The sequence below is a fragment of the Triticum dicoccoides genome, chromosome 1A (genome assembly GCF_002162155.2).
Source record: "Triticum dicoccoides isolate Atlit2015 ecotype Zavitan chromosome 1A, WEW_v2.0, whole genome shotgun sequence".
Classification (NCBI taxonomy): domain Eukaryota; kingdom Viridiplantae; phylum Streptophyta; class Magnoliopsida; order Poales; family Poaceae; genus Triticum; species Triticum dicoccoides.
In genome coordinates this window covers 509,578,032-509,586,780 of record NC_041380.1, presented here as the reverse complement: position 1 = coordinate 509,586,780, position 8,749 = coordinate 509,578,032, and the positions used below count along the sequence as shown (strand labels likewise).

Genomic DNA, 8,749 nt, shown 5'->3' with positions numbered 1-8,749 from the left:
CCTTGACGCTGGCGAGCGCCGGCGATCCGGACGAGTGGGAGTGGGAGGAGGAGGAGGACCCGCCCGCCATGCGTTGCGGCAACCAAATGCCACCGTCGCTTCGGCGCTCGATCTCGTCGTGGAAGTGGGCAGGATGGTCGATGACGGACTGCGAGGGGACTGGGACGCCTCCAGCACGAAGCCTCACCGTCCCGGCGCATGCATGTCAGGCGGCGACGGGTAGTTTGCCTCGTGGAGGAGGTGCGCCTCCCACTCATGCAGGGTATGACGGCCGAAGCCGTTGGCCGCCGCACCGTCGCCCGGGAAATGCTCACCCATCGGAGGACGTAGACGCGGTGGCTGGTGTCGGGGAAGAGAGAGACGGGATGGGGCGGCGCCGACGAGAGAGGGACACCAGGCGAAGGAGAGTGTGGCCACCGGCGAGGAGAGGGTGGCTTTTTATAGCCGCCGAGGGGCGGTAGACGTGTGTGTACGCGTGGCGGAAGGGGGATGGCGCGTCGCAGGGCCTTCACTGCGCCGCCTGTGGAGAATCAGCGGAAGGCTGACCGGTAACAGCCTTGGCATTGATTCTTCACGGAAAACGAGGCGCTGAGGAAAACGAGACGCGGCTGGTCCCTGACTTGGCGGGCCCGCCGGACTTACGCATAAAAAATGTTTCCCCCGGCGCCCCCCTGCGCGTCGGGTTCGTCCTGAATCCGTCGTCGTCAATTTCGGTCCTAACCGGCGAAATTTGGACTTCTGAAGACGCGACTGGACCGATTTTTAGACGCCGGTGGATTTTTAGACACCGCCGGCGCCAATTTCCAAGGCAGACCCCATATCGCCACGCGCGACCCCATCTCCATTTTAGGTCCGTGTCCGTTCTGCTATATTTTCAGATCAAAGTTGTTTTGAATTTGAGGCAAAAGCAGCTGTGCCCACTTCCACTCCCCTGGCGAAGTTGGTACACGATCTACAGTGTCACCGCTGTGTGCGCGTACATGCGTGTTAATTTGGGAGCGCACGCAGCCAAAGGCCTCGGCCGGGACAAAGCTAGGGCGGGCAGTTGCACGTATACGGCGCGGTCCTGCCCTGCCATGTCGAATGATGTGGGATGATTTGGCAAATATCCGTGAGCAGGACGTACGTGAACGTGGGCAAAGTGTGCGGTGCGGCGATAAGCTGTACCGACCTTTGTCAAGCCTGTGTTTCGTTCTCGGTAATGTGTTCTTCCTCGCAGGAATAAAATCACGGCCAAATTCAGTTGGTTTTCTGATGAATCGCATGCTCCTTTCAACAGCGGCAAACAGCATCGTTATCTTCAGGCGATACTACCACCCAAACACGGGCGGTTGCTGTGCTGCCTCCGCGGGCAATCCTGCGTCCCTACTGTTCTGTTGTGTTGTGTTCTTATTCCGCGGCCGGCAGCGTTTGCCAGCGGACGGGCAACCGCCGGGGCTGCCAAAACGGGCCTGGGATCGGTCACGCGGCGCCCGGCTCGGCGTGTCGACAAGGCGATGCCATTCCTGGGGCATCATCCCATGTTTCCCGCGGCGCAAAACAAGAAGCTTTCCTCGTGTGCCCCTCCGCGCCATGGCCCCCCGCCTGCGTCTCGGGCTACCAAGCGGCCGTGCGCTCGCAGCAGTTGGTAAGGAGCAACGAGATCCTGCTCTGTGCCGAGCATTCAACACCAGGGGGGAACACAATAAAGAGACCGCCGTCGCCCAGCCTCTCCGCCTTCATGTCATGACGCCGTATGGATGGGGTTCGCCGTCGCGTACAACAGTAGAAATGGAGGCTCAAGCTCTTCAATTAGTTCACTGCATGCATGCTGCAGACATTCATGCGAGTAACAGTGACTGGCTTCCAGTGACGGTTACTATCTTACTGGCATGATCACTAGTGACGGTCACCGTCTTACTGGCATGGCATGGATACAGTTCACAACAAGTGTGGCGCTCAAGACATTGAGCAGCAGCATCACACCATCATCACGCGACCAAGCATCCAGCAAAGAAGAACCACGCCGAGCACGGAAAGAACAAAAGTTTCTCTTTTATTTTATTCACTCTACTCTATATGGAGATCACCAACGCATGCAAATCAGTGCAGGAGGGTTGCGAATTTCCTTCTATATATGGAGATCTCTTTTTAATTTGCTATCATTAACAGGATATAGAGCCAATTAATCTAGTTGATTAATGCGGGAGCAATGGTAAGGATAGGATGGGATCCACCATTGCTGCATGCACCGCGGAGCTGCCATGGCCGGCGGCTCTCTTTCACGGCCTGGCGCCGGCGAGGCTCACCCAAATCTGCTCGAAGACGTCGATTATGAGGTCATGGTGCGCCGCGTCGTTGAGGGAGAGGTAGCAGGCCAGGAGGTCCTCCAGGTCCTCCGCGTCCTGGATGCGCTTCGCGCTGATCATCTCCTCCATGGACTCGCGGAAGTCCTGCCGTGGGTCCTCCGACATCTTCACCACCGGGTAGCTGCTCACGATCACCGGCGCCGGCAGCGGTGGCGGTGGCGCCGCCCATTTCCGGGACGGCGGGTTCGCTTTCCTGGCGGTGGCGGCCAGGCGCGGGCTCTTGGAAAGCGTCTTGAGGCGGCGGCGGCCCGACGATGATGCGGAGGAACGCCTCGGCCTGCTGACGCTGCTCTTGTCGGAGGCAGAGCTCGCTCTCGCGGTCGCGTCGGCGTGGTCGGCTTGGGTGACATCCTGCTTGTTCGGCCCAGGCTGTCTCCTCGCCGCTGGCTTGGTCACGATTGGCCGGAGCCTTCTCCCGGGCGTGTCCTCGCCCAGGAGGTCGATGATGATTTCGTTCTGCGACGCGATCACCTTGACGTTGCGGCCGTCGTCCGCCGGGCCTGACACCGTTGGCCTCCGGGGCTCCCCGCCGTCACTCTTGATGCACGTGTCACGACGCCGACCAGAGCTGCCTAGCGCGCCGACCACGGGCTCCTTCCCCCCGGCGGGTCCTCTTTCTTCAGGCGCGTGGTCCACCTTGTGCCGCCTCCTGGCGCTCCTCGTCGGCGACTGCGCTTCCTTGGCCCTGGGCGGCTTCGGAACCGGCGGCGCCGGGACCTCCCTGTCTCTGGTGGAGTAGTAGTACGACGCCCTGCGAGGGAGCGGGGCACGGGGCGACTCCTTGGTCGGCGTGGCCGGCGGCTCGACGTCGGCCTCCGGCTGCTGGACGTCGTTGCTTACCTCCCTGTGCCACCGGGACGACGGCGGCTGCCGCGCGGCCTCCACGCTCCACCGAGCCGACGACTCCCGAGCCGACGGCGGCTGCTGGTAGGACCGGGCCGAGGAGGACCGATGATGCACCCCGACGCCGCCGCGCCCGTGGGCGCCCATGTCGCGGAGCTTGTAGAACCAGGCGTTGGGGATCATGTCGGACAGCCGGAACTTGCGGCGGGCCATGCGCCGTCGCCGGTGCCTGCTCTGCTCGCTCTGTACGACAGTACGAGGAGGAGAAGTGGAGCAGGGGAAACTGCTGTGGACCAGGGAGGAAAGGAGATGAAAAATAGTTGAGCACGAGCGCGGTGACTTGGAGGGGCCGAGGGACCGGCGAGCGATGGTTAAATAGCGGCAGCGTGACGAAGGCGGGCGGGTGGTGGAGCGTGTGACATGAGGCTCCTTTTGTCTCTTCATCTGTGAAGTGTGGGCATCAACATCCCCTGGCTCACTCGACACCTGGCGCCACACTCGATTTATGCATGATACGTTACTCTTTTCAATTCATATTAATTCGTATTAAATATTCAGTTTTGCTAAAGCACATCTAGATGTGCCATAAGTATTGCACATCTAAGTCATATGTCATTGATCTTACATTGAGATTCGTCTGAATATTTTCTTTTTCTTTTTTTCTTTTTCTCTTTATGCTTGATTCACTCACTTAGATGTGCAATAACTAGTGCACATCTAGATGTGACCTAGACACACCCTTAAATATTTATCATTTTATAGGTTTCAAATGGACTACCACATACGGATGTATATAGACATATTTTAAAGTGTAGATTCACTCATTTTGCTCCGTATGTAGTCACTGGTTGAAATATCTAGAAAGACAAATATTTAGGAACGGAGGGAGTATATACTAACTAAAGTTGTATTAAAGCTGCATCATATACTAACTAAAGTTGTACAATTAATAGGAAGCTTCTACCACACGCAGGTACGTTGCGCGCGCTTGACGGCGCACCATCCCCCCCCCCTCCCCCCTCATTGGCCCTTCTCCTCTCTTCATTCCCGGCTCTCCATCATACACAAGACTTCTCCCAAATGGTACCAAGTTGACCTCCCTCCTTTATCAGCACCTCGCCAAGCTATTGACTCGATAGCGGGAAGATCCATTGCCAGCCAGTCTAAATCAGTTGAAACTCCCAAACCAAAATGGCGACCTTCTGTATCCCAAAATGTAACCTAAGTACCGGCGAAAGCCTTACTTTCCTTTTTTCAATCAAGCATCCAACTTGCATCACACCATCTTTCAACTCATCAAAATGGGTATTCAAAAGAAAAGGATATGCACCTTGCGGCGGCAGTGAACAATGGTGGCATTGGCAACTCGACGGGAATCGAGAGCCAGACAATCTAACAACGAACGGAAGTGGGTTGTGAGGACGTGCGCGCGCACACACACACACGGACTCCGGGGAGACGAACAAGAAGATTTAGAAAGAAATGGAAAGATGCAATGAGAAATGAGATGGTGGATGGAATGAGAATGCGACTTAGTTTCAAGCAAATAGCACCGTTGTAGGAAAGAAAGAGTAAGTATACACAATGCTACAACTACATGTTTTTACTTGAAATTTGTGGCTTGTTAGTTTGGCAACCTTCCTTCATACAAATTAAGGTAAGGGAAAAATGACTTTGACCAAGGATTTGTATCCTACGAGATGTTGCGCAAGCTTCTGGCGCAATAGGGTCGAGGGAACTTTTCTGCCACACAATTGTGTGCAAAAGTAGAAACCCTGAAGGAATCTGTTCCATGTCACCAAGGTCCTCAACAACACAACACCGAGTCTAGCTATTCTTAGACTAGCACCCTCAATAAACGTACCACCATCTCAATTGTGAGCCGTGGACTAATCCAGTAGTATTTAAAGATGGAAAAAGTACATTTTTTCTCTCAAGTGTGTCACATGTCTACAATTCGCCGATCAATTCCAAAACCGCAAATCCTGTGTGTCCCCCTCCCACCCAACTGTCAAAAGGATGTACTTTTTGCCCCTTTGACCAACTGTCAAAACCATATACTTTTTGTCCCTTTGAGCATTATGGTGGTTTGGTGATGTTGTGGACAATTTTTTTGTTAAACCCCGACATGTAGAACTAACTTAACAACCACATCGAGTAAATAAAATGAAAACTCGTCTGAATTAGGTCTTCACTTTTCCAATGTCATCTACACGAGGAACCCGCCGACGCTGGACCCAGCTACAAAGACGAAGTAATCCTTGTCGTGTGCATGGGTTTGGTAGAGGGATCCTATAGTCGGCCCTTGAGCCTAACCAGTGTGCCGCCTTTTGTGACCCTATTAATCGAGAACATACAATGATACAAACACCGATGGCCAAGCATTGTCATGCTCCATATGCGCAACACCCTTGACATCAGCCTAAGCACCACCCTTGAAAGAAAAGGGGCATCAATGTCATGCCACTCCAACAGAAGTCCTCCCGCCTCCCATGTAGCAGTGGAGATGGGATGTCGCTCCGGCGCTAGGGAAGACAAGGGGGTCCAGTGGTTGCCTACTTGAGCTGATGTTGATAACGATGGTGATGTGGCATCGATAGAAGGTCTTCCAGCTTGAGAAGGGGATGCGAACATGAACGACAAGGTATTTCGACTATGCATCATGGTTTACCACAACAGTGACAAACGATGACACTTGGGGCATGCACCAAGTGTAGAGAGTTAGAGTGATGTGAGAAGGTTCCAATAATCTAGTTTTGAGGGAGAGAGATGCATCCCATAGCAAGAAATTGGAACCAAGGTGAAATGTAATTGCTCCCATTGATGATTTCATGATTGCTCGTCGAGGATGATTTTTTTTCCGTTTGGTGGTTGTGGCATAGAGGTAGGCGCAGACGAGGACTCAAACATAATGAGAAGGCAAGCAAAGGGCATGGTGGGAGGCTATTGCGGTGTATATGCATTGGAATCATCGGTGTGTTATAGCAGATATGACACCATGACCACATGTAGCCAGCCAGACTTCAATACGCTTGTGCTCCTGCTGATGTCCAACAACAACGGGGGCTTTGCTGGGTGTTCTCGTGGAGCAAGAGGGGACAGATGGTGCGAAAAACTAGTCGACACGACTCCAGAATGGTGAATGGCTTCGTCAGCTAGTGTGAGTAATCATTGCCGTCATTGGGGTGCTTATGTGGCACCGTGTGAATGGTCAAACATCACCACCGTGTTAGACTTGTGTCAACAACAGAACATGTTACTGCCAAGACCATGGGGGGAGAGACCAAAGCATATGATATTGATAGTTTAAGAACTAATATAAGAATTCCCAGTTCCGGAGTTGAGGGATGATTTATAGTTTATTGATATTGTTCGGGAACAAAAAAAATTGACCCATGTTAGTGTTCAATGCCCAACAATAAGGACATTTTGCATTCCCATTTACTTAGTCCACCGTTTTATTTTACAATAATTGATTAGATGTCGACCGATGGTCATTGAACATGTATTCTCACATTTTGATGCATCATTTTTCTTCACCTATGGCATCCTCCTACCCCCCCTTTTGTCCCCACCAGCGTATCACATTATTATAAGAAAAAGAAGTGGCATATTCTATGAACTAGTCTTTGTTGGTCTTGTTGGTGACAAAGTGGCAACAACATCACCAAAGTAAAAATAGAGGACATAGATAGACAATATAAGTTCTAGTTTTCGAAGAATTAACTAGCGGGAGCATTGCCTTCTCATTTAGCAAAAGAGCAGAAAAAATCATTAGATGAAGATGAACCTTTTTTATGGGGGACATGTCGAAACCCTGCCAAGGCACCCAATAAAACAAACTCTAGCCCCAAGTTCTAATAAAGTCAATATTTTAGAGTAAACATTCCAAAACACACCTTTGACTACTGTTTTATGTCACATTGTATTTATGATATAAGTATTTGTGGAGATAAATCAACAATATGATAATTTCAATCTAAATGTTCTAGAAAAAGAAGGCAATCAAAGTTATTGAAGCCTGATTAACCCATGTGAATTTATTTTTTTGAAACTAAAGTTCAATGGACTCAACATTTTTAATTAAGAAGAAGAGAATTCCTGGCTAATTACGAAAAACTGGGTGAAAACCGATGAAACACGCCCACACAGGGCATCACTGGCCAACCTCGCTACCCACAGGATCCACACACAACACTAAGGAAAGGAACACCATCGAGGTTGTGCGCAAACTACCGCCGTCGTCCCTTCTCCCCGAGAAGAGACTCCTTTTCTAATGCATTCAGCCAGCAACGACGCCTCACCACAATGAGAGGACAAGACTTATCGGACTATGCCAAACATTCGGCCACACATGCTAGTGGCAAGGCACCTCCCATTTCGAAGGCGAGCTAAAACGAAGAAATATGCAAGATTGGCGCCATGAAGGATTGCCGAGCCAGACCACTATCTGCAAGTCATTGTCACCACACGGGCCTTGCCGCTGTAGCTCAAAATCCTGCACAACAAAGAGACCAAATAACACCACGAGCACGTCAGACGAGCCGACTACCACAACCTTGTTGGGCCCTAACATTGCTCATCCCCATCAATGTTACCACATGAGCCACCGATGACCACGAACTCAAACCATGAGTCCCTCCGACCGGTATCATCTCTAGGACGATGGCCCCAAGAGAGAATGGGGCGCCGAGAAAAGCCATAGCATCACCACAGTCCGACTTGGTAGACCCAGATATGGGGTTTTCCCTGGAACATGTCGGACAAGAAGGTGTGAATTGCAGCTTCGACACCACAAGGTAAGAGTGCCCATAGGCACCACCTTTGACGGCTCTGGCCACAATCAAGAGTACGGCTTGCGCCGACAAACGCGTATGCCCAAGCCCATGAGCGGTCGGGCCATTCAGTCACCATGTCATCGTCTTTAACGTCGGCATGAGACATGCTAGGCCTGAAGGTCGGAAAATGACATCGTAGACCGCGAGGCAATGGAGGGCCTCACCAGAAACCATGCTTGGGCCGAAGGAGAATCGAAGCTGCTGTCGAGAGGCTACACCAGAACAAATATGAATCGTCGAAAGACGGAGCCGTATGAGCAAAATGAAGTCGCTGCAACCGCCTAGCCTCGACCCACCCCAAGATGTCGCGAGGCTATCGCTGAACCCACACCTACTCCCGCACCGCCTATCGTCATACCGCCAGAGGAGCCGCCGCTGTCGTGGAAACCATCGCCTGGACCACCACCATCCCAAGTGAGGGAGAAGGCGACGCAAGAGCACCCTGCTGCCACTGTCCGCGGCCCGGGCTTAGCCCGACCGCCCCTCCAGCGGCGGCGAGGGGTTGTGGAGGGGATGGAGGGTCGTGGCCCGAGGAATATCGGTTTTGAAATGAAAAGCAAAACCTTATAAAAATGTATCACTGAAGTGTGTGTGCAAGGAAAGGATCCCAACGTTTCCCATCTATATAGGCTGGTCATAGTGCTAATATGGTAATTAGTACATCATGCATGTCAATTAGGCAATTTTGATGAGGTGGTATAAAATTAAATAAAAAAAAAG

General features: G+C 52.0%; 1 pseudogene; it reads right to left on the bottom strand.

Moving 5' to 3' along the window:
• Window positions 1-2,014: 2,014 nt before the first annotated feature.
• On the bottom strand, window positions 2,015-3,559 carry LOC119354243 (annotated as a pseudogene).
• Between the last annotated feature and the right edge of the window lie 5,190 nt (window positions 3,560-8,749).